The 26,982-nt window shown below is 34.1% G+C and overlaps 1 pseudogene; it reads left to right on the plus strand.

Annotated features, from left to right (window-relative positions):
• The window catches only part of LOC121476913, a 184,221-nt pseudogene extending 157,583 nt beyond the window's left edge, over positions 1-26,638 (plus strand).
• Positions 26,639-26,982: the final 344 nt, after the last annotated feature.

Below are 26,982 nucleotides of genomic sequence, written 5' to 3' on the forward strand. Positions count from 1 at the left end.
ACTTCATGTGAATTCGCAGCGACTTCTCATTTTCCTCTAGTTACCCTCTCGCCCTATGCAATCAATAATGTATTTTCTGTCTTTATTTTCTATTTGAACATTCCTTATAAATTATACAATTTGTGGTCTTTTGTGACAGGGCTTCTTTTCTGTAGCATCATGTTTTCAGGTTTATTTATGTTGTAGCATATATCAAGAATTCATTTATTTTGTTGATACATAATGTCCTATTAAGTGAATACATTACACTTTTTTTATTAATTCATTAGATTATGGGCATTTGTTACTAGTTTTTGGCTATTATGCAAAATGCTATAAACATTGTTACAGACACAAAAAGTTAACACTGTTGCACAAGTTTTTGTGTGGACATAATGTTTTTATTTCTCTTGGATATATGCATAGGAGTGAAATTTCCAGGTCATGTGGAAAGCTCTATATTGAATTTTTTGAGGCACTATCAGGTATTTTTCAAACTGGTTATATCATTTTATATTCCCACATTTCATCTATAATGGTTTCCCCATCACACATCCTCACCAATCCTTATTACCACCTATCTTTAAATTATACACATCCAATGTGTGTGAAGAGGTAGCTCTTTGTGATTTAGAGTTGCATTTTCCTAATGGTAAATGATATTACACATCATTTTAGGTGCTTATTGTCAATTTGCATATTTCCTGTGGGGAATACCTATTTAGATACTTTTCACATTTTTTAAAGCAAGAAATCCTTTTATCATAGAGTTATAATTGATCCTTTTATATTCTAGATACAAGTGTCTTATATAAATATGATTTGCAAATATTTTTATCCTTTCCGTGGGCTGCCTTTTCACCTTTTTGATGTTGTCTTTTAAAACAAAACATTGTTAAATTTTGATGAAGTCCAATTTATCTACTTTTATCTTGTGTTGCTTTTGCTTTTTATGTCATATCTAAGAAGTTTCTTTGCCTAAATACACTTCACAAGATTCAGTCCTGTATTTAAGCTAAAAGCTTTGTATTCTTAGCTCTTGTATTTAAATTCATGATTTATTTTAAGTTATTTTTCGTGCATGGTGTGGAAGGAATCTAACATTATTCTTTGCATGTAGATATTAGTTGCCTCAGAACTATTTGCTGAAAAGACTATTCATTAAGGATTGAATAATCTGAGATTTTGAAAAATATCAATTGACCGTAAATATGAAAGTTTATTTCTGGACTCAAAAAAAGACTGCTTCAAAAGCCAGCTGGGATGTTATGAATTTGTAGGTCAATTTACAGATTATTGTCTCCTAGTAGTAGTAAATATTCTAATCCATAAGCATATGATTGTTTTCTATCATGAGAGGTTGTTGTATTTTGTTCAAATGCTATTTCTGTATCTACAGTGATGATTCTGTGGTCTTTGTTAAATATAAATATGTATTTCTATTTATTACATTATAGATTTTTGGATGTTAAAACAACATAGAATTCTGGAATAAATCCCAGCTAATCATGATATATACTCCTTTCTATGCACTACTGGTTTGGTATACTAATATTTTGTGATGACCTTTTGGTCTATAAAAGAGATTGTCTTTTCTTTTGATACCTTTGGTTCTGGCATAAGAATAATTCTGATTTCCTACAACGGTTGTGTGTGTTTTTTTTTTTCCCCTCTCTTCTACATTTTGAAAGGTTGTGAAGAATTATAAGTAATTTCTTCAAATTCTTGTTAAATGTTTGAGAATATTCACGAGTGAAGCTTCTTAGGTCTAGGTATAATTTTGGAAGTTTTTTGTTTTTAATTTTTCTTATATTTTTTATGCTCCACTCTCTCGTTCCTCTGATTTTGGTATATTGATGTCCCAGTTGGTTTTGCATATTTCTCTGAAGTACTCTTCATTTGTATTCATTCTTTCACTCCCTGTATACATATTGCAAAATTTCTATTGATCTATCTTCAAGTTTGGAGATTCCTTCTTCTGCTAGCACTAATCAACTCTTGATTACTTCTGATGAACTTAGTATTTTAGTTACAGTGCTTTTCAATTCAAAATTTCCATTTTTAAAAATTTTCTTTTATCAATATTCTCTACCTGATGATGTATTGTCTTCATATCTTCTTATACTTGTGTGAGTATGGCTTCTTTAAGTTCTTTGAATTTATTTATATTAAATAATGTCTTATCTGCTGAATCCCACAAGTAGCCTTCTCAAAGGCAGGCCCTGTTGCATGCTTTTGTCCTTGCTTATGGGTTACACTCTTCTGTTTCTTTGAATTCTCTTTGTTGTTGTTGTTGAAAATGGACATCTTAGATAATGCATAATTCTGTATTCTGACCCACAAACTGTAGGGTTTGTTGTTATTATTTGTTTGCTTATTTGTTTAGTGATTTGGCTGAACTGTTTTAATGATATGCATTACCTCCACAGTGTGCAGATTCCAACATTGCTTCTCAAATGGCACAGCCTTGATATGTGCACAGCTACCCTAGGATGACTGGTTTTTCCATGGTACCCTTTGACTGTCTCTTTCCTTGTTTAAGCTGTCTGCTTCTGTTGCTATCAGATTCTATCGTTGCCTCTACTAATTGCCGGTTGCCTATTCTATTTTGTTGTTGGTTATTTTTTGACAATGCCTTAGGCAATACATTGCTTTACAATGTATTATATTTTACATAACTACACATAATAGAATATAGCATATGTTATATAGTTATATATTTATTGATACAACTAAATACAGGCTTCTTTACAAGGATAGTATTTGAGGCCAATGTTTGATGTTTGTTCCAATCTTGGAAAGCCACGATAGTTTCTTTTCCTAGTTCCTTTTGTTAAATTTGTAGGTCATCTATGGTTTGGATTACTGGTCTCATGGAGCTACCAGCCTCCTCTTAGTTGCTTATCACCAACATAGCCATTGTTTTCAACAATACTCTGAGGCTTGAATTTCCCTAAACTCTGTTCCTAAAGTTTATTCCCAAGGAGATGGTTGTAGAAGTTGCAGTTCATATTGCTGTCCTTGCCCCATAAAATTTCTTAACTAGTCTCCAGACCAGGGTCAGGTACAGCAACTGCTTTTCTTGGAGTGATGCCTTTACAGTTGGGGTTCTCTATAAGGTGAGAGTATCAGAGTATCTTGATTTATTCTATCCAGCATGGAACCTCCATTTCGTCAGCAAGCTGTAGCAAAAATGATCGGGGCTCATTATTCTCAGTCTGTCATTCCTAAGGAAGAGCTTTGTGCTCTCTGCTGGTTGAAGGAAGGGATTCCTATGTCTTTCAATCTTTATTTCCAGAAGAGAGCTAGGTGCTGAACAGAAAGCTTTTGTGTTCTTGTGCTCTCTGAGTATACATCATGGTTATTTGTCAGATGTAGAAGTGACTCTTGTCTAAAATGGCATAAGCTTTCAATGCTTTTACCAAGATTTGGTAGATTTTATGTAATAAATATTAGTACACTTATGGTAATCATTTAGGCATCTAACCCTTAGGACAATTTCCAGAGACTTTAAATACTGCCTTTTAAAATAAATTTTTAAATAAATTATGGTTGTTTTGCTGAAGAGAGGGTCTGTGGAGCTGCTTACACTATTATTCCGGAAGTGTCATATAAAATTTTATAAAGACAATGACTGTGTGTTTCATTTGATGATGACATATGAGCAAGAAATTGAAAACTTCAGGAAACTGGCTCAATAAATATCTTGAGGGAAATTCTCAAGTTGAAAAAATAATAACATGAAGTCCTTAAGTTAATACCATTTATGACGTGTTCACAGAAAAGAAAAGACTCCTTTGTAGATGGAGAGAAGTGACCAATAAATAAATATTTAGTTTTATGATGATGGTAAAATGACTGTGGTTATTTAAATATCTTCAACCATCAGCTCCCTACCAGTGTTTTCCAAACATTTGTTTCTTCTTAGATAACTCTTACTAAAATTAACATTTCCTCTAATTCAATATATGTAACACTAACTTATCTTTTCTCTTTTTAAAAATTTTATTGATCTATTCATGAGAAACACAGAGAGGGAGAGAGAGAGGCAGAGACATAGGCAAAGGGAGAAGCAGGCTCCATGCAGGGATCCGTGCAGTGTGGGACTCCATCCCGGGACTCCAGGATCATGCCCTGAGCTAAAGGCAGATGCTCAACCACTGACCCACCCAGGTGCCCCTAACTTATTATCTTTTAAAAACATAGCTAAGTTGTGATGATAACATGAAGAAGGGTAAGAGTCAGTGTTCTTGACATTCTATCTAGTACCTTCTATCCTAATTTTTCTCAATTTCTCACCTTACCGTACATTTTTAGCCATTACAATGATCATTATCCACTTTTTTTTTTCTCTTTTGGTTAAAACTCACATAGGAACAACTTCATTGGGTTAATTTAACTGCCTAGAAAGTCAATATGTTTATGAGATGGGCTGGAGATCAAGATTAGTCTTATCAAAAGTTTGGATGTTTGTTTAAAAATTAAAAAAAGGTTTCTGTATGTTAACTGGTATCAGTTGTCTCTATGGTCATGCAAAGTTGGGACTGTTTAGCTTAGGATAGCTTTTATTTTGTTATCTGTGGGTTTCCATTCTCTTAAATCTTACGTAGTCTCTAAGAATATGGTAGTCTGTGACAAAGGCTTACTCTGGTGCTCACTTAGAGAGAGGCACTTCTCCATTCTCCAAGAAGACATAATATAATTTCTTTAATGGAGCCAAAGAAATGAATTGTGAGATAATAATAGCATGTAATCCAACCTTATAGTTTTACAAATGAGATGAAACTGAATTGTAGCATTTGATACCATCAACAATTTAAAACCCTTATTTCTCTACACTTTCTGAAATGAAAGGTCACTGGGGCATAAAATCTGTACTACTATGATGTAGAAATCATAATTACATTAACATATATTTGAAATGTTTAAATTAAACCCACTGAAAGAACTGGCTTGGAAATTTCACCATCTCCTTCTTACTGAGTTTTAACTTTCCAAACAAGAGTAATGTGTAGCTTATAGCCAATTAATTTTCAAAACTGAATAAATAAAATATTAAAATCTATATGTACCACTCTAGTTTGAGTTCAGATCGATATAAACTATGGCCCAGAACATGCCTTTTTTCCCCATACTTATCATATAGTGCCATGACTTAAAAAAAAAAAAAAAGTCGTTTTCACTCTGCAGCCCTGCTTTCTTTGCTGCCTGTTTAGTTCTCTGCCTTTGCCAGTTTTCCCTAGGCCTCACTACAAAATCCCCTTTCTTAATCCCAGTAATTTGATGTGCCAGTGCTCATCATCATTCATATGTATGGGGCCTAATGGCCTAAAAATTTCATCTATGGGTCATTTTAATAGATACATCAACTTGCTTTATTTTATTTATTTTTTAAAGATTTATTTATTTATTTATGATAGACAGAGAGAGAGAGAGAGAGAGAGAGAGAGAGAGGTAGAGACAGAGGCAGAGGGAGAAGCAGGCTCATGCTAAGAGCCCGACGCGGGACTCGATCCCGGGACTCCAGGATCACGCCCTGGGCCAAAGACAGGTGCTAAACCACAGAGCCACCCAAGGATCCAGAAACTTGTTTTAAATAGAGAGGAATTCATTGTTAACAGTGCACTCACAAACTGAATGATCCTGGTATCACACAATGCTGGCCCCAAATAAACTGACCCATTAGGTATTACAGCAAATAGGAAAACAAACATGAGTATCTTCTCCTTTGCTATTCAAACAGCCCACATAATGGCTGTAATCATAGGTGTTTCAAGATTGCAGGAAGTTTGAGAAGCTATTTGGGGGAAAGTTGATAATTTTATTTTATTTCTTTTCTTAATATTTTCTTTACACATGAGACACACAGAGAGAGACAGATGCATAGACACAGACAGAGGGAGAAGCAGGCTCCATGCAGGGAGCCCGACATGGGACTCGATCCCGCGTCTCCAGGATCACACTTCGGGCTGCAGGCGGTGCTAAACCGCTGTGCCCCGGGGCTGCCCAGGAAACTTATTTTAAAATGTGGGTTATTTAATTTTAAAAAGCCACAACTTGAACATTGATAACACCTTTCTTCTAGTAGTCTATTTATTTTAATTTTATAACATTATGAGTAAATTGCTCCTATTCTGTTAAATATCCAAGAGATATCCCTTGTGGTTAAAATTTTGATAAGACATGAAGACTTATCTCAATATTATTTCTTGTCAGCTTAATATATTATACATAATATATTTCAAGCACAATATCTTAATTATTATGGATATACAAACCAAAACCACAAATGCATTTCACACCTGTCAGAATGGCAGGAATAAAAAAACACACACACACACAAGAAACAGTTCGTATTGGTGAGGATGTGGAGCAAAGTGAACCCTCTCAGACTGTTAGTGGAATGCAAACTGGTACCACCACTGTGGAAAACAGCATGGAGTTTCCTCCAATAAATAAATAAATAAATAAATAAATAAATAAAATCTTTAAAAAAAAAGAAGAAGAAATGAATCTATTCAATACAATCTCTTCCAATGTTAGAAGGGGAGAGAGAAACCCACTACTCTACATAAAATATCCTATAACTAAAAGTGAATTTATTAAGATTACAGGACAAAAAAATCAATTGCATTTCTACATAAGGATATGACAGCAAACATTGAACATTTTTTATAAATCAATGTATAATAGCATCAAATAAAATTTAATATTTAGGATAAATTTAATTTAGCAAATTATATATTTAATATAAAGGAATAAGCATATCTTATTTATGTTTAACTGCTGTCATCTTTTTAATAATGGATATATTCAGCAGAACAGAATACTGCTGAACATGAGTTAATGCAAAGTTTCTTCTAGCCAGAGGTATTGAATATACTTTTATAGAGAATTAATCTGATTTTTAAGTTTAAATTGTCTTAGCTGCTATATAGCTTATTTTGTATATAAATCATGTTTAAGTGATAATTTTTTTATTATTTCATTTGTGTTACCTTAAAATAATCGATTCATTAGACTTCTAAATTTAATTTTCTTCTAAAATGATGCACCATTTAATTGATCTTTATGAGACAGTGCACAGTAAAATATATCCCATGAGACTGGTTTCTCACAGTGATGAAATAAAATACAAAAACAAATATAAATTCTTCTTATCTTTCCACCTAGTATTTATATCTTGTATAAGGGAAGCTAACATCTAAGCATTTTCTCTGTCACTGTCTAAAACAATGAGATGTCTGAAAGGTATATGTATGTAATAAGAGAGCTTTAGGATACCTAAACAAGTAGAATGGATAGACTAGAAAGGACAAATTCACACTATAATTGGATACTTTCCAAGTTTTGTCCTAATAAGTGATATAACAAGTGGAGAGAGGGGATCCCTGGGTGGCTCAGTGGTTTAGTGCCTGCCTTAGGGCCAGGGCGTGATTCTGGAGTCCCTGGATCAAGTTCACTCCCTGCATGGAGCCTGCTACTCCCTCTGCCTGTGTCTCTGCCTCCCCCTTTCTGTGTCTCTCATAAATAAATAAATAAAATCTTTAAAAAAGAAAAACAAGTCTAGAGAAAATAAACATGATGCAGATGATTCGAATAACACTGTCAATTGACCTATATACTCCATCCAATAGTGTTATTAGCAGAATATGCATTCTCCTCATGGGAATGTGTGACATTTACTAACATAGGCTACATGTAAAGTAATTCACAACATGTAAAATAATTGTAATCGTATAAAAGTATACTCCCAACAAAAAAACCTAAGCTAGAAATCAATAATCAAAAATATCTTGAAATCTCCAATAAATTTCTAAATTCCCCATGAATCAAGGAAGGATAATTAGCAAAATAGATTTGAAGTGAGAGAAAATGAAAACAAAATATAACTATTTGTGAGTTTCAGTTACAGTCATTCGTAAAGTGGAAATTCACAGAATTGCGATAGAGGAAAAACACTCTTAAATCTTACGTCTTAGAGAATAGAAAAATAAGAAGAAAACAATTTAAACAGGTGGAAGGAAATAACAAATTAAATACAGAAATCAATAAAATTAAAATCATAAAAATGTTAGATAGAGCTATGAAACCAAAAACATTTTCCTTGAGATAAGTAAAATTGATAACATATAGCCAAACTGATAATAAAACAGGAGAGAAACCATAAATTATTAACATTAAGGATGATACATCAGGTGGAATACTGTGGACAACATTATGCCAGGTAATTTGATAAATAAATGAAATAGATTAATTCCTTGAAAGACTGTTAATAAAATGTCCACTCAAAAAGAAATATATATTTTACATAGCTATATATCTATTAAACAATTAAATCCCACAAAGAACACTAGGTCCAGATAATATTACTGTTAAATTATCCTAATATTAAGAGAAAAAATGGGGGCGCCTGGGTGGCTCAGCAGTTGAGCATCTACCTCTGGTTTAGGGTGTGATCCCAGGGTCCTGAGATGGAGTCCCACATCAGGCTCCCTGCATGGATCCTGCTTATGTCTCTGCCGCTCTCTGTGTGTCTCTCATTTATTTATGATGAATAAATAAATAAAATCTTTAAAAAAAAAGAAGAAGAAATGAATCTATTCAATACAATCTCTTCCAATGTTAGAAGGGGAGAGAGAACCCACTACTCTACATAAAATATCCTATAACTAAAAGTGAATTTATTAAGATTACAGGACAAAAAAATCAATTGCATTTCTACATAAGGATATGACAGCAAACATTGAACATTTTTATAAATCAATGTATAATAGCATCAAATAAAATTTAATATTTAGGATAAATTTAATTTAGCAAATTATATATTTAATATAAAGGATCCAAGATTTTTTTTAAATATATTTTTTTAAATTTTTATTTATTTATGATAGGCACACAGTGAGAGAGAGAGAGGCAGAGACAGAGGCAGAGGGAGAAGCAGGCTCCATGCACCGGGAGCCCGACGTGGGATTCGATCCCGGGTCTCCAGGATCGCGCCCCGGGCCAAAGGCAGGCGCCAAACCGCTGCGCCACCCAGGGATCCCCAAGATTTTTTTTAAAGATTTTATTTATTTATTCATTAGAGATACAGAGAAAAAGAGGCAAAGGAAGAAGCAGGCTCCATGCAGGGAGCCTGATGTGGGACTCGATCCCAGGACTTTAGGATCATGCCTTGAGCCAAAGGCAGACGGTCAACCACTGAGCCACTCAGGCGTCCCAAGGATGCAAGATTTATGTGATTAAAAAGTCCAAATCTTTGTAAGAGTAATTACACCAAAACAAAATAAATAAAGAGCTATAATAGGTACACTGATTAGAATAATTAATATTGGACTTATGAAAACTAAAAGGTGATGTACAGAATGGGAGAAGATATTTACAAATGACAAATCTGATAAAGGGTTAATATCCAAAATATATAAAGAACTTATCGAACTCAATAGCAAAAAACCCCAGATATCCAATTAAAGATGGGCAGAAGACATCAACAGACATTTCACCAAAAAAGACATACAGATGGCTAACAGACAATTGAAAAAATATTCAACATCATTTATTATTATGGATATACAAACCAAAACCACAAATGCATTTCACACCTGTCAGAATGGCAGGAATAAAAAAAACACACACACACACAAGAAACAGTTCGTATTGGTGAGGATGTGGAGCAAAGTGAACCCTCTCAGACTGTTAGTGGGAATGCAAACTGGTACCACCACTGTGGAAAACAGCATGGAGTTTCCTCCAATAAATAAATAAATAAATAAATAAAAATAGAAGTACTGTATGATCCAGGAATCACACTAGTAGATATTTACCCAAAGAATACAAAAACACTAATTCCAAAAAACATACATCCCTTTGTTTATAGCATCATTCTTTACAATAGCCAAGATATGGAAGTGTCCATCAATTAATGAATGGATAAAATTTTTTCTCAAATCAAGTCACAGATTTAATGTATTCTTCATTAATATCCTTGAAGTATTTTTTTGGTAGAAATGACAAACTGATACTAAAATATCCATGAAAAAAAACAAAGATCTAGAATAGTTAAAAAAGAAAAAGCGAAAGTTAGAGAACTCACCTGAATTTGAGATATGCTATAAAGCTACCATAAATAAAGCAGTGCAGAATTGGATTATGGATAGATAGATAGATAGATGGATAGATAGATAGATAGATAGAATATATAGATACAATAGCATAAAGAGCCTAAGGAAAAAGAAACAGGGAAACGTGTGATCAATTGATGTTTGATGGATTTGCCAACCTAATGCAGTAAAAGGTAGTTTTTTCAGAAAATAGTGCTGAATAAGTAGGATGCCCATATAAAACTAAGTGATCCCTAAACTTCACCTCATGCCACTTAAAAAAATAACTTGAAGTGGATTATGGCTCAAAAATCAAGGGTGAAACCATCACTTTCTCTAAGAAACATGGGAGAGTATGTTTGTGATCCTGAGTTAAAAGATTTCTTTGGCATAATATCATAACCCGTAAAAATGATGTATTGGACTTCATGGTTATTAAAAACTCTTGCTAATTGAAAGGCTCCAAAAAATGTAAAGACATGTTATAGACTGGAAGAAAGTGTATGCAAAACATAAACTTGTTAAAGGTTTCTTATAACTGAATAATAAGGAGACAAAATACTCAACTCAAAAAGCAAACTAGTTAAAATATTTTAGCGGACTTGACTAACAGGAAGATAAAGGTTATAAATAAGCACATGACAATATGCTTAATGTCTTCAGTTTTTAGAAAAAGGCAAATTGAAATCATGTGAGATATCATTACAAGCATTTTAATATAAATAAAATGAAGATGGTAGATGAAAGATAGACAGATAGATAGGCATAGTAGTAGATGGATAAACAGTAACAACCCTGAAAATAAAGGTGGATGATAGGATGCAAAGAAATTGTATATCTTTTATATTGCCCATGGGAATCAAGTTGGCACATCTACTTTACCAAATGGTTTGACAGTTGCTTATGAAATCATGTGTATGCTTCTAATGTGACCCTGTAGTCCTACATATAGATATTTATACAACAGAAATGAAAATATCCACACAGACATCTGTACATGAATGTGTATAGCAACTTTCCTCATGATTGCCAAGTTCTGGAAACATCACCAATGCCCATCAACTGGCATACTGATGAACATATTGTGGTACATCTATAAAAAGAAATACTATTCAGCATGAGGTACTGATGGAACCCTCTCCCCCAAAATGGATGGATCACAAAAGTTCTGTTTGATCAAAGAAAGAGAAACGAGAAAGGCATACTATCTGATTCTATTTATATAAAAGTCTTGGAAAGGCAAAATGATAAGGATGGAAATCCAGTTTAGCAGATGCCAAAATCTGAGGGAGGGAGAAGAAGGCTATTGACTGCAAAAGACTCCAGGGAACTTTGTGTGTGTGTGTGTGTGTGTGTGTGTGTGTGTGTGTGTGTTTGTGTAACATTCTATATCCTGAAATTGGTATTGGTTACCGTACTGCATACTTTTGCCAAAATTCACCAAACCATATGCCTATGGAGGGTGACCTTTAAAAATGTAAATAATTTATCAATAAACTTAAAAAAATAAAATTAAAAGTTATATGCAATAAAGATCTTAATAACAGTTTTGGAGCTTATATACCCTAATTTCCCTTTTACAAGGGGAAGCTCTGTTAATGCCTGTTCTAAACTACATTCAAGAACCCTGTTTTTATGGGAGCAATAACACAGGCATAACTGGAATACACTTTCAGGAATTTTGGTCATTGAGAATGATATAAACCCATTTTGTAATAATTTCTTAAGGTAGCTAAAGTTCGTACAAAATCAGAGGCTCCTGAAACTTAGCAAGCTAGCTTCCTTTGATTGCTGTTTAAGGTAAGGAGAAGACAGAGAGATTAAGAAGGATTTATAGGGAATACATTACAAACACAACAGCTCCATCTCAGAACACAAAAAAGAAAAAATATCAGGTGGTTTATGTTTGTAATTTTTTATGCATGCTATTCCATGGACTTTGACAGTGATGATTATGTGAATCAAATAGTAAATTCACCTGGTCTATTATGTATATAACTCCCCCAAACTGCTTTGGTGAAAGCTTTTCTTTATGCTTTAAGGATTTTCATCAGTATACTCTTCCACATAAGGCAGATTGTAAAACTCTGAAATTCATTTTGAATGGAAAGTTATTTGTTCTACTGTGAAATATAGATGGAAATCAGATTTTCCCTAAGAGTAAAAGGAGTCCCTTTTGCTAACATATTTTACATTTTTCTGAATATGAATATGTACTTATTTATCCCCTTAGATTTAGATATTCATATCTATATAGTGCAAATGATTCATGTTTTCTTTCCCTCCTTTTTCCCCTTTCCTGTAATAAATTGTATTGATTTCTCTGAAATAATTGAAGCCTTGCACAAGTACAGTACCTATTCCTAAACAATGTACCTCCATGTTGCATTTGTATAGAAAAGGAATAAATTATATAAGGAATATGTGACATTCAGAGACAAAAATACAGATAATTATCACCATGTTCTGAAGTAATAAATGCACATTTTAAGTAACTTTTTCTTAGAAATCTTAATGCTAAGATTAAGCTCTAGCACTTTCTTCAGGTTTCAGAATACCTAATCTCTAAAAGCAAGCTATAATATGCAGCCTGGTTGTATTTCAAGAACTTGTTTATCATTATTTATGAAAAACCTGAAACATATTTTCCCCACATGGGCAGTGGTATCTTAAAATGTTTAACTTCCTAAGCCAACATTCCACATTCTATTACCATAATTAGGTAAAATATTTTAAATTTTAAAAAGGACCAAAACCCCCTACAAATAAAATAGCATTGTTCCTGGGCAAAATGATCTGAAAGTCATCCATTTTTAGAGTTTGGATCAAACTGACTATAGGAGCACACCTTTCTATGTATGCAGTAATGTGGATTTGATGTTTGATTCTACCTGGGTCACCATTGGTTGGACCTGCGTGAACATCTGAATCACATGTTGCTCTTTGGGATTGCCAGTATCAGATATGACATGTCAAGAGCTTGGAAGTCATCATTGTCCTCATGACAGGAAAAAGCTTTTCTGTGACTTTTCTGAGACCCATCAGATAATTGATATAGTTGGACAAACCACTACACTGAGATCTTGAAACGCATCCAGGGAGATATCAATCCTGAGATTTTATTACCTACAGCAGAAGCTTCTAGAAATAACAGGATTGTAGGAACATTGAAATGGCTATTTTATAGGATTGCTGTAGGCTGAGTGAAGCATATAGTGAGAGTGAGAAACTCCTGGGATTCACTGACATAAGTGGACCCTCATAAGTGTGCAGGGTTTTATAAAAGGATTCCCCACAGTTCCTCATGGAAAGGATCTGAGAAAGATTCTTTCCTGGCTCCACTCAGGGTGAGGGGAGGGTAGTGATCTGGAAAACCACTGAAACTCTTCTCCCATTAAAAGTTTTAATCTTGAGGGGGAAGAAATTACCTCGATGGAAATTCTAAAATATTACTTCAATTGGAAGAAGAGAATTATGTCTCATTTATAGTTTTCTTATTTTACCAAAGGGGAAAAATCAACATAATATATGGTCTCAGAAAATAGATATGAATGCTGCTCTTAGGAGAGGAAACAGATGTCTGGGGGGAAAAAGCCTATTTCCTTAGAGGAGGAACAGGAACACTTGTGAAAGCTATACCCCTCAGAAGTAGTCCATGAAAAGACAGACAAAATCATTGAATTACAGAATCCTCCCTCCTCCATCTCCTGCCACCAAAATACCTAAAATATGTATAACATAGCCCAACTCCTGGCCAGATTAACATAAATCCTCAGACTGAAGGCTCATTTATTTCAGTTCCTATTACTCTATATAGCATGTTTATATCAATTGGAAAAAAAAAAAACATTGAAAGGCATGCTAAAAAGCAAGAAAAAATTCTGAGAAATTAGAGCAATCATCAGAACCAGACTCAGATATGACCCATGTATGAATTATCAGACAGGAGATATAATTACTATGATAAGAGACCAAAAGAAAAAAAATAAGCAGTGAGCCAAACTATGTAGACAATGTAACAGAAAGATGAAAATGCTAAGAAAGATTCAAAGGAAACGGTAGAAGTTAAAAGTACAGTAGCAAAAATGAAAATTGCTTTGAACACGATTTTTAGTAGATTTTGCACAACTGAGGAAAGAATCAATGAACTTGAAAATAGGTCAATAGAAACATCCCAAACGAAAACACAAATAGAAATATGAATTTTTAAAAAAAGTACAGTACATCAAAGAACTGTTCAGAACAACTACTAATAATAACAGGTGTAACTTATACATAATTAGAATAACAGAAATAAGAAAGAAAAAGTAGAAGAAATACTTAGAGTAATATTGCCAAGAACCTTACTAAATTAATAATGGATACTAAATAATAAACTGAAGAATGTCAGAGAATCCCAAGCAAGATTTAAAAAACAAAACAGAACAACAACAACAAAAAAACAAAACAAAACAAAATAAGAGTAGGAGTATCATATTTAAACCATAAGGAAAAAATAGAATATTAAAGGAAGATAAAGGAAAAAAAGAAAAGAAACCCTTATATATGGAGAAATATAAGAATTTCAACAGCCTTCTCATTAAAAAATGCAAAAAAAGAGCATGGATTGAAGTATTTCAACTGTTAAAAGGAGGGAAAAACACCTAGAGATCTGTGTTCTGGGAAATTATCCTTCCAAAATAAAGGAGAAATAAAGATTCTGAGGGAAAAAAAATAAGGGAAATCATTTCTAGCAGATTTGCTTGAAAAGAAACGTAAAAACGAAATTCTTCAGGCAGTGAAAAAAAAAAAGAAGATATAGGTCAGAAACTTGGAACTATATAAAGAAGAGGGTTGCAAAAAGGCACCAATGAAAGCGAAATAAAATATTTTATGTTTTATATTCTTTGTTGATGTAAAAGGCAACTGCTTGTTGAAAGCACTAGAGTAGCAATATATCAGGTGTGTCTAACCTATGAATAATTGATATAAATGATAGCAATGTCGTAAAGTATGTGAAGGAGAAATTCAGGATAAATTCTTAAAGGTAACTGAGGAGTTCGGCTCCTAGTTAAAACCTATGTGTGATTTTTTGGGGGGCCTGAGTATAGGCAATTACAGAGGCTTTACTTGTCCTATCTTACAGAGGAAAAATGCCCTCCCCACACAGACCTGGTGTTGCAGCCCATGCACTGCAGTTTCTGAAGGGAGGAGTCAAGGTGTGAGGCCCTCTGGACAGTCATGCTCTTCACACATATGCATTTCCATCACCATCACCTTCCTTTCTAGGTGTCTGTATTTGAGGCCTTGGGCAGAGAGGTCTTCTTCAGGCTTCTTTGCTGAGGTCTCATATGGGGGAGAGGGAGGAACTGGAAACCATAAAGACACCTTTCCCCAACTGACTCAGTACTTGGTACCTTCCCATTTCTATCCTTTCCCTGAGAGTCCATAAAGTGCCAGAGACTTTGAGCCAATAGTGACCCAACCCCCACTCTGCACCACCCCTTGACTGATGTGCTGTTCCATGGGGGAAAATGAACCAGGGGTGGGGCATGGGCTTCCTTGCTTTTAACCTTTTGCTTATTTCCCACTGCAGTAAATGATTAAAGACTTAACTCTTCCACTTTTTGGCTTGTTGCCTTAATTTGGCTAACTGACATTTGGCAGCTCAGTCTCTCTTTCCCAGCTCAGCTGTGCTCCTGGCAGTAACTGCACAACACATGAAACGTTACAAGCGAAACTTCATTGTGTACCTACATTATTTAAGTATACGTGTTGTAAATTCTAGAACTACTAAAATAGTTTTAAAAGACAATAATACACTAAGAAAAAACACAAAATGCAATCAAATGAAAGTTGGAAAATTTGAAATTTCTTTGTTGTAAATTGATAGAGTAAGCAGGTAGAAAATCATGGCACAGTTGACCTGAACAGGACTATCACCTAACTTGCCTGTCTTGACATTTGTAGAAAAGTCCATCCAACCATAACAGAAAACACATTCTTCTCAACCACACATGAGTTACCGAGGTGGTCCATAAAACAGAACGGTCAAAATGATAAGAAAGCCTGAGTGCTCCCACCTTTGGCTCTCAGGGAAGTTCAGGGCACATGCACCCAGCCCTCACGTAGGAAACCTTCACCACGATCTCACACTTTAACCCCAGCCAATATCCTTTTCCTACTTTTTCAAGTTATTTTTACACCTGCTTGGGAGTCAACCCTGATTCATATCTTTGGGGCACATGTGACATCATCAGGTTCTACATTCAAACCACCGGTATATGTGTTTATGTGATTTACACACATTTGGGGTAAGTGTAGAATGTAACGTAATGACCCATTCATTATAGGTACTAAAAAAGGTTATCGTAAGGAATTTGACATTTAGTTTGTCTTAAAATACAAGTGAGTATTTTTTGATGTTATTAAGCCTTTTCTAAATGGAAAGAATTGTGATTTCTCTTCAGATGCATTTAATTTAGCCAAGCTTATAGATAATTTAAGAATATAGACAATTCTTTCCAATTTATTGAACCTTTTCAGATACTATTGACTTGCTCATCCCATCTTAAGTCCATGTATTTTTGACACCCCACTGTTTCCCATATATATGAGAAAATCTGTCTGTAGTTCTGAAAATAAAAATCTTTCTCATCCAACACAAATTCCTTTGAAAACCTAATAAGAAAGCAAATGGAAAAAGAGACAGGGGTTCTTCTTTACTTTTCTCTCATCCTCCCTGTTTGATATCTTTCCCTCATGACTTGGATTTATTTTGGTCTTGGTTTGTGATCACATGCTAATTTGCACAGCTCAATTCACCCAGATGGAGCATATAGCCACCTATGGGGGTAACAGCACATTTCTTTAGACACTTTTTCAAGGTCTAATGGTTTATACATCCCCAGGACCAACTTTCTTAAGCAGCAGGCAGTTAAATATCTTCACTGATTGTTAAGTTATAAAAGTGTTTCATGAACTCTGTGTCTTAACATCACGTGGCTCCTATTTAATAGCTATATGTCTTAATTCTATAATACCAGTAGGGAACAAAAACTCACACATACACACACACACACACACACACACACACACAAAAACGCTTTTTGGAGGAGAATATACTTATGCAAAAGTTTGTAGAATGTATGGCATTTATATATTAGGTACATCCTAGGCTCTGTGTGTACTCCACAGTTCATTTATCTTGCCACAGGGTTAGCTACTTTGGGTACTAGTCTTTGATTAATACCTTTAGGAGAGATAAAAGTTTCCTTTCACGTGAACTGAATGTTTTTATGAGCATATCTGACACCCCATCCATTTCCTCTTCTTCACGTTTGAGGATAAATATATGACGAAAATCCTTTTGCTGGTGATTTTTAAAATTTAATTTAGAAGGAAGGGATGTTTTAGGGGGATATAGATAATATTATCTGAAGCAAATTTTGCAATTAAGAAAGTGAAGAGATCTGCCAGTAGAAGCAGGCCTATACCCTTTGAATGAAAGGGAAATACTTTATGATGGGGAAAGCTTCACAGTCTTGATCTCCAATTTCACTTGCTTTGATGGAAGTACTTTAGCACCTCCATTCCTATCAACCCTTGCCCCATATTATAACATCTTCATCTAGATCAAAAGCAGAAACAGAAGTTTTGACATTTTCAGGGCGATCTGATTGGTGTTGTGAAATCACACTTGGAAATGTATTCATTTATTATTTCTAGTTGAAACACGATATTATTTTAGTTTCAGGTGTACAACTTAGTTATTTGACATTTATATACATTACAAAACACTCACCATGATAAAGTCTAGTTACTATTTGCCACCATACATAATTATTACAATATCATTGACTATATTCCCTGTGATGTGCTTTAGATCCTTAGGACTTATTTATATCTCTAAACGTCTTTTATATTTTATTTTTATTGAGAGCTGCTACCTTAACAGAAAACTAGTAGAAATGCAATGAAAAAAAAAAAAAGGAAAATGTTATCTTCTTCATGTAGGTAGCTGAATTCATGTGCTGTCTTCCATTTTTTAATCATGTTTCAGATAATTACACTTTTTCCCCCTCTGGGACCTTAGAAAATTGTATTGTGATTTGCGTGCTGAATGCATTAACTAGCAGGAGGTAGAACACAATGATATGAATCCTTGATGCTGTGCTTACTCTTTATGTACTACCTCTAAGGCTTCATTTTTCACTCAATAAGATCATCATATTCATGGGAATAGCCAGAGTAGGTTTTTATATAAAGTGAAACTTCCCAAGAAATATTAGCTATTTTAATTCTTGGTCAGTTATTTAATGATTAAAGAAACTTGATCAACTGTGAAACTATTTGTTCAAAATTTCACATTGGAGCAGTGGAAAAGCCTGGACTAGATACTAGTTCTACTGATATGCACTATTCGTGTCTCTATTCTCGTACCTGCTACTTTGATCACTTTGTATTTATCTGCCACTGATAATCTGCATTATATAGTAGAGTTATTTTATATATTGCAATACATGATAATTTTATTCCCCAGTAGACTGTACTACTACTAAGAGAAAAAAGAAAGAAAGAGAGAGAGGGCAAATATAGCATTCATTTTAAAATCTCCAGTGCTAGCGCATGATCACAATTCTTTGACATCACTCAATATTTGGTGATCTGGATGAAAGTACTGTATTAATGACATTTTTGTAATGCAGGTATTGAAATGAAAGAAATTAAATAAATTAATTAAATGCCAGATGTAATCAGAGTATATTAATCTAGAGCCTCACAAAATATTGTAATTTAAATCATGCCATTTCTGTTCCTCCTACTACTTAACATTTTATTATTTTTACTACAATAGTACCGCTATTAAAAAACAATAACGAATTCTCCAAGCCTCCATTCTAAAGGTCATCTTGTAGGCAAGATCTCATCATAATTTATTTTTGATATTTGTATCAGAAGCAAAAAAAAACAAAACTCTCATTCTTTATTAAATTATGTCCTATGAATATCGGGGTATATTGACTTAGCGGTCACAGTGTCTACGCTACAGATATATAGGAACAACAATGAATGATACCTTTGGCAAAACACTGTTCAAAAATAAAATGCTTAGTTAAAGCTTTTCCTATATCTCAATCCTCAAAATCATATCTAGTTAAAATCTAAACTTAGAGATAAAAAAGTCTACTTCAGTAGAGATGCCATTGTTTATCTTTGAGGTGGGAGCTAAGACAACTGGTTATATTTTGGGGTGAACATATGAATTTAAGTAACTTCACTGGATTCAGGGCAATATGGTGGTAGGGACAGAGTTTAGTATGGAGAGTAGGAAGAAGGATTTTGGACATATAGCCACTGCTGAAATCTTGATCTGCCACTTTATTTATATTTTTCACTTCAGTATTTATGGCAGTCTCTACAGATGTTTTTAAGTGAAGAGAATTATAAATGTATAAACATAGCTATAATTTTGGAAAAGTGAAATTTGAATGCATATCTTGGTATTTTACTAAAGTAAATTTATTTACAACTGATTTTCAATTGCTTCACTAGTATGGCATAATAAATTTACCTTTGTCTTTTAACTTTTATAGCATTAGATTCACTCCTACATTTGTTAACATGATATTATTATCTATATTAATCAGTAGTAAGATACAGAAAAAATGCATATGCCTCACAACGCAGAGTACTAACCACTATACGATCACTGCGAGCTACTGGGGATCCAATGCATATGCTTCATGATGATGATGATGATGATGATGATGATGATGATGATAAGGACTTTTTAAAAACAGTTTTAGGTTTATAGAAAAATTGAGAGGAACATGCAGAGGTTTCCCATAAATCTCCTTCTCTCAGATATGGAGAGCCTTCCCCTCCATTATCAACTTCCCTCATCAAGAGTGGCACATTTATTACAAGGGATAAACTGATGGTAACACATTGTAATCACACAAAGTCCATAGTTTATATTAGGGGTCATTCTTGATGCTGTGCATCTGATGGGTTTGGATCAATGTATAAAAATATGTATCCATCATTAAAATATCATGCAGAATATTTTTAGTACTCTAAAATTCCTCTGTGCTTGGCCTGTTCATCCCTCCTTCCTCTCAATCCCAGTTCCTGACAAGCACTGACTTTTTATTGTCTCCATAGTTTTACATTTATAGAATGTCATATCATATGTAGTCTTTTAGATTAACTTCTTTCCCTTGGTAATATGCATTTAAGTTTCCTCCATGACTTCTCATGGCTTGATAGCTCATTTCTTTTTAGCACTGAATAATAGAATAATATTCCATTGTCTGTGTACCACAATTTATTTATCTACTCACCTACCCAAGGACATCTTGGCTATTTCTAAGTCTTGGCAATTATGAATAAAGCTGCTGTAAACATCCCTATTTTATGTGGCACTAGTTCTCACAACTTTTGGGTAAATACCAAGGAGTACAATTGCTGAATTATACGGTAAGAACATATTTACTTGTAAAAAACTGCTAAACTATCTTCCAAAATGGCTGTATCATTTTGCATTCCCCAGCAATGAATGAATGAGAATTCCTATTGCTCTACATCCTTGGCAGTATTTGGTGTTGTCAGAGTTCTGGATTTTGGTTATTTACTATTATAAACGCTTAATTTTCATATTTTGAATTTTTTTCTTCTGATATTTACTGTGGGAACCTGATTAAGCTCCTGCAAGTAAATCTCATATTGTGAGAGTCCCTCTACAACAACTCAGAGTTCTCCACACTGAGCCTCCAGCAGTTTGGCGATTACAGCTCAGGGTTTCTACCCTGGCACTGGTTTCTATAGCAGTTTCTCTTCATGAGTCCCTGCTTTGCTAAGTTGTAATTCTCTATTTCTCTGTTGGTTGGGTTCTCTTAGGGACAGTGGTTTTCCTTGTGTCTTCACCTTTCTTAGGGATTCTAGAAAAGTGAGTGATTTTTCTGTGTTCCATTTTTTACTCCTTATTACTAGGGTGGAGTGGTAGCTTCTAAGCTCCATACATGACACTCTAGGAACCCCAGAAATTTTTATTTAATAAAAGTTTATTGAAATTTTACTGTGTGCCAGGAATCTACTATAAGGGTGTTCAACACAATTAGGCAGACGAAATGTCTGTCTTAAAATGTAGAATTTACCAATGGGTATTTAAAAAGGCATTTAATATTAACAGCTTTAATTTTGACACTGAAAGGGGAAGCACAAGTCATTGAAAAGAGGCAAAATTTAATTTTGTCATTGATGAATACCTGATATATGGCTGAAATTTTGGCATTTAAAAAATCTAATTGATCTCATAACAACCTTGCAAGAAAACAACAACAACAATTATTGTGAAATACAAAAGATGCTGAGAAATAAATCAAAGAAGTAACTTTCCTATAAGCAGCCTAAAGGGCTAGTGAGATTTCAAATCCCAGAGCCTCCAGTTCTTTTGGGTAGAGGCAAATGTGTAGAGGCAGATGATGCTATCATCTGAATGTTTTTATCCCCCTAAAATTCATGTGTTGGAATCATAACCCCCAGAGGTGATGATATTGGTAGGTGGGACCTTTCATAAGTGTTCAAGTTATGGAGCTAGAACCTGATGAAAGAGACTAGTGCCTGATAAAGGAGGTTTCAAAGAGATCCCTTGCCCCTTCTGCCATGTGAGGGCACAGCGAGAAGTCTCATTTGACCATGCTGGCACTCTAATATCAGACTTCTGCATTGCAGCCCAAAGGGACTAAAATAATGGATGACTTGTAGAAACTTCAGTAAATTGCTTTAATAGTATATAGAAATGAATAGGAAAGGTAAAACCTTGTATTATTTTATTGTTTTGCACAACCAAATTTAATGAGACTAACTGAATACAATAGCTCAGAAATGGAGCTGATTGATGGATAAGAGTTTTTATTCAGCAGAGATTAACTATTGCATATTAATAATAAAACACTGGGTATGAAACTCCTCAGAATTACTTTGTTGTGGAGTTTTCCTTCAGCAGAGATGAATCTATTGTATATTAATAATAAAAATATAAGTAACTGCATAGCCATTACCTAGGAAATCAGATAGTTTCCTTTTATTTTTTTTAGTGGGATGGAAATGATTAAAAGGATTAAGAAGTAAATTAATAAATATATGTATGTATTTATATATGAAACATATATATATATATATATATGTTTCATTTCTGAGACTGAAGGAAATAGTATTAGAAGTTTGACAATATGCATATCCCTAGAAACCTTCCTCACTGACCACCTCCCACTCAGTGATAATAAGGGACAGGTTGCCTAATTATCCACTGAATTAGAAATGCAAGTATTTGAAGAATATATAGGCTTTTGTCATGTTTTTTCTTTTATCTTTTTCAGTTAGTGTGCTTGTTTGGGGAATATTTATAATTTGAGGAATAAGAGCCTGAGGACCTAGTTTTTCATCTTTCTAAGTTTCAAGAAACAAACTACTCAGTTCAGGGAACCAAGGGGCCACTAATCTCTCTAATTAAATCCCACGCTACACCGTTTTGGGAATGTTTGCTATCCATTTAAATAACTCTAAGGAAAAATGTTTTGATATTTCACTTGAGAATTGAGGGTTCAGAATGTAAACTTAAGCTAAAGTGTATATTGAAGGTTATATCATTTGAACTTCTAAAGTTATATAAATATAGTTTGTTAATCTGTCAATATCAGTAGTTCCATTCTGAAATGTAGGGAACATTGTTCTAATGTAAATATTCTGATTATTTATTTTTAATCATGCTATATTGAAGCATATATAAAAATAGAAAAAAATGGACCTTCTAGTATATACCACCATGTTCACTTTAGATTCTTTTTTTTTTTTTAAGATTTTATTTATTTATTTATTTTGTGTGTGAGAGAGAGAGAGCATTGTAGGAGTGATAGAGGCAGAGGGAGAGAGAGAATTTTAAGCAAACCCATACTGCATAGGGAGCCCCAAATGGGGCTCCATCTCACAACCCTGATATCATGACCTGAGCCAAAATTAAGAGGACACTTAACTAACTGAGCCACCCAGGTGCCTCTGGCTTATTACTTTGAAGCAAGGAAAAAATAAAAGAAAGAGAAAAAAAGCAGATGAGAAGGAGACAAGGAGGAAGGGAATAAAGCAACTTCATTAGTTAAAGATTGATCTTCCCCCATTCTCCTTCCTCAGAAGACATCTATATGCTGAAAAAGCACACATCCTTTCCATACTTAAAGATTCTTTACAAAGAATGCTTAAATACTCACCAAATGCAAATTTCTAAGCATATTGCTTGTATTCTCCTTAAATCTTTTGTTTGTGATTATTTCTGGGAAATTTCTGAATATCTGAGAAAGAAAAGAGACTCATTTTCTGTTATTCAGTGGTTTTTGGTAGAAGTAGAAAATTTCACATAAAGTGGAGTTTGGAACAACTGATACTCAGAACAAAAAGAAATATGATAGTTACTTTCTCAGTTAATCTAGAATTGTGAAGGAAAGAAGGCTGAATTAAAGGAATAATAGTGTCTATGTGAAACATTTCTTTATGATGCATTTGTGTTAGTTTAAAGGAGAGGTTGTATCTTGTACAGAAAAATGCATTGACCTAGGAATCAAGTATCTTGACATTCTCTCAAATCTGTCACAGATAGCGAGCTTAACATAGGCATTGATTTCCTCATCTGTAAAATAATGGACTAGATGTATATTTTTGTAGGTCTTTTACAGCTTGAAAATCTTATCATTCTGAAGGCTTAGATTTTATTATCCCTTATCAATTAAAGAAACAAAAATTGCAAAAAACTGATTTAATTCTTCTTTACATAATCCAGGAAACATCATTAATAAAATAATTTCTTTCATATTGGGCATTGGATTAGTTGCATTGTATCTTGGGACCTGAAGAATTCTATATATAGAACAGGATTATGGAAACCTATTAACCTGTGGCATTTACACATGTTGCATTTTACATGCAATATTTAAAAGGAGGAGGGTGAAGAATTTGCACAGCACTTGTCAACATTTAACCTTGAGTATGTCAAGAAATGTGAGCCATTATGTATATTTGAACAATATATTCACAAATCCATATAGTTATAGTGGCTCTAACTGCATATAATAAATGACAGAAACCCATTTATGATCAAAATTGGAATTCAGAGAAATCTCTAAAATTATAGTCTTATTTTTACACTATTACATTGTGCTACTTGCAAGTCATTAAGTGAATTCAGAGTTTTTTGCTTAGTACCCACAAACTTAATTAGGTTAATTCCTTATTACAGAGAAAAGTATAGACAATAAATCACACTGTAACTGAGTATAGAATAAACAAACAAAAAATTGTAAAATCCCAGTATTTTTGACTGAAATACATGCAATATTGTTTAATCTAAAATAATAGCACAATTAGAGATTTATCAAACAAATCTGAAGAGATGATTTTTAAATTAAATAGTTTAAAATTCATTTAAAAACTATGAAACATTAAAACATACCTATTTCAAATTATTTACTCAGCCATGTTTTATAATCATTGGACAATAATGTAATAAAACTTTTTTTGAATCATAAGGTGTTCAAAGATACTTCTTTCAAACATGGTTATGTATCTGGAGACCTTATTTGTCGGAAAAACATTCTACACATTTTAGAGAGCTGTGGAGGAAGATTCTGAGTTCTCTGTATTCTTCAGAGACAGATCCTGTGGTGGTGGAAAATGAGCTCAAACTGAACCAGCAATTTGGTAATGCACATCTGAATTTTTCTGGTAATCAGCATGGAGGAAGTACAGCCTATAAAGGGTGCTATATTCCTCCTCCCTTAAGAAACAGAGAAGTTACTAAAAGAGTCTTTGATAAAGACAGTTCATGATGAGTTCCAATAAAGGATGCATACAACAGTTTTGAGGTTCATAGCGATTCAAGAGGACAGTCTAGTTTCTCACTGATAGTGGAAGTGTATAAAAGTGGAGGTTTGATGATCATGGACAAAAGATTGATAGTATTGGCAGCCATGATTACAGAAGTGGCTCTGACAAATGAACATGGTGGAACCAGTTGCTGGTGTGACAGATCAGATGAAGATGATTTGTCAAAACCACTCCCACCAAGTAAGTGCTTGGAACAGAAACTCTTTTGGAGATAACAATAGATTTAATTGTTAGAAATATTCCAATTGAGGCAACTGGCAACAACTCTCTCCCACATATTGAAAGTTTCAATTATTATGAGATGGGAGAAATCATCTTGGGAAACATTGGGCTTATTTGTTATACTCACCTGACTCCAATGCAGAAGGAAAAGACACTTGGTGGCTTGTACCCAAACAGAGTCTGTAAAAACTAAAGCATTTCTCTTGCCCATCTTGAGGCAGATTTATTCTGATGGTAGAGGAGAAACTTGGAGAGCTATAAAAGAAAATGGAATATTTGGAAGCTGCAAATATCCAGTTTCCTTGGTATTAGCACCAACAAGACAACTGGCAGTGCTGATCTATGAGAAAGCCAGAAAATTTTCATACCAGTCTAGGGTTCTCTTTGGATTATTTATGGTGGTGCTGATATTGGTCAGCAGACTTAAAACATGGATGCCACGTGTTAGTAGCCACTTTTGAGGCCTAGTAGATATGATGGAAAGAGGAAATATCGGATTAGACTTTTGCAAATACTTGGTGTTGAATAAAGCTGATAGAATGTTGGATATGGAGTTTGAAGTTCAGATATGTAGAATACTTGAACAAAAGAGCAAGTCTCCAAAGGGAGTTCACCACACCATGATGTTTAGTGCTGTTTTCCCTAGAGAAATAAAGATGATTGCTCCTAATTTCTTGGATGAATATATCTTCTTGGTTGTGGGAAGATTGGTTCTGACTCTGAGAATATCACACAGAAGTCAGACAAATGATAATTTCTGCATGACTTTCAACAGGCAAGGATTCATTGACCTTAGTGTATGCAGAGAACAAAAAGAATGAAGATTCTCTGGATGATACCAGGAAAGATATTCTTGTACCAGTATCCATGGCAAGCAATCTTAGACAGAGAAGAGCCTTCATCTGTTCCTCTCAGGAAAACCCTATTCTAGTGGTTATAGCAATAGCATCTAGAGGACTGGACATTTCAAATATAAAACAACTTGTAGACTTTGACTTGCAGTGATAATGAAGACTGTACATCACATTGGCTGTACAGAATGTGTAGGAAAACTTGTCCCTACTAACTTGTTCTCTAACAAGAGGAACATAAATATTACCAAGGATTTGTTGTATCTTCTTATAGAGACTTCTTACAGAGTTGGAGACTTCTTATAGAGACTATAGAGACTTCTTATGGAGACTAAGTAATGCCATCTTGGAAAGAAAAATGGCACCACTACAAGGGTAGCAATTGTGTACATCCTAGGAGTAATAGATTCAGTGGAGAATTTGGTGCCGGAGACTATCAACATAGTAGTGATGCCAACAAGTCCACCTTCTGTAGCAGCTATGTGTGTGAGAAGTTGGTGGAGATGGATATGGAAGTTTCAGAACAGTGATGGATTTGAAGGAAATTATAACTCCCAAGGGGTTGAGTGAACCTTCAGGGAGACTGAACTTGCTTTACAGAAGATCACTCTGCCTAACAAGCTAATATGGAAACCACATGTAAATTAGCCAGACAAAATCTTGCATAGCCTTAGAAACTCACAATAAATTACCCACTGTGATATTCCACTGATTTTTTTTTTCTTAAGAAGCCAAAGTTTACAAAAAGAGATAGTGATCAGAAAGGAAAGGATTGATCAGAAGCCCTCTTCATAGACAGTTTGAAGACTTCCATTGCTACAGTTCAGATTAACTGCCCTCTTGCCAACCTCTATCCTGAACTGCGTTTCTAATTTTGTAACAGGCTCATCTGTTAATATACTGTGTCTTTAACT

This window comes from Vulpes lagopus, chromosome 16 (genome assembly GCF_018345385.1).
Source record: "Vulpes lagopus strain Blue_001 chromosome 16, ASM1834538v1, whole genome shotgun sequence".
NCBI lineage: Eukaryota > Metazoa > Chordata > Mammalia > Carnivora > Canidae > Vulpes > Vulpes lagopus.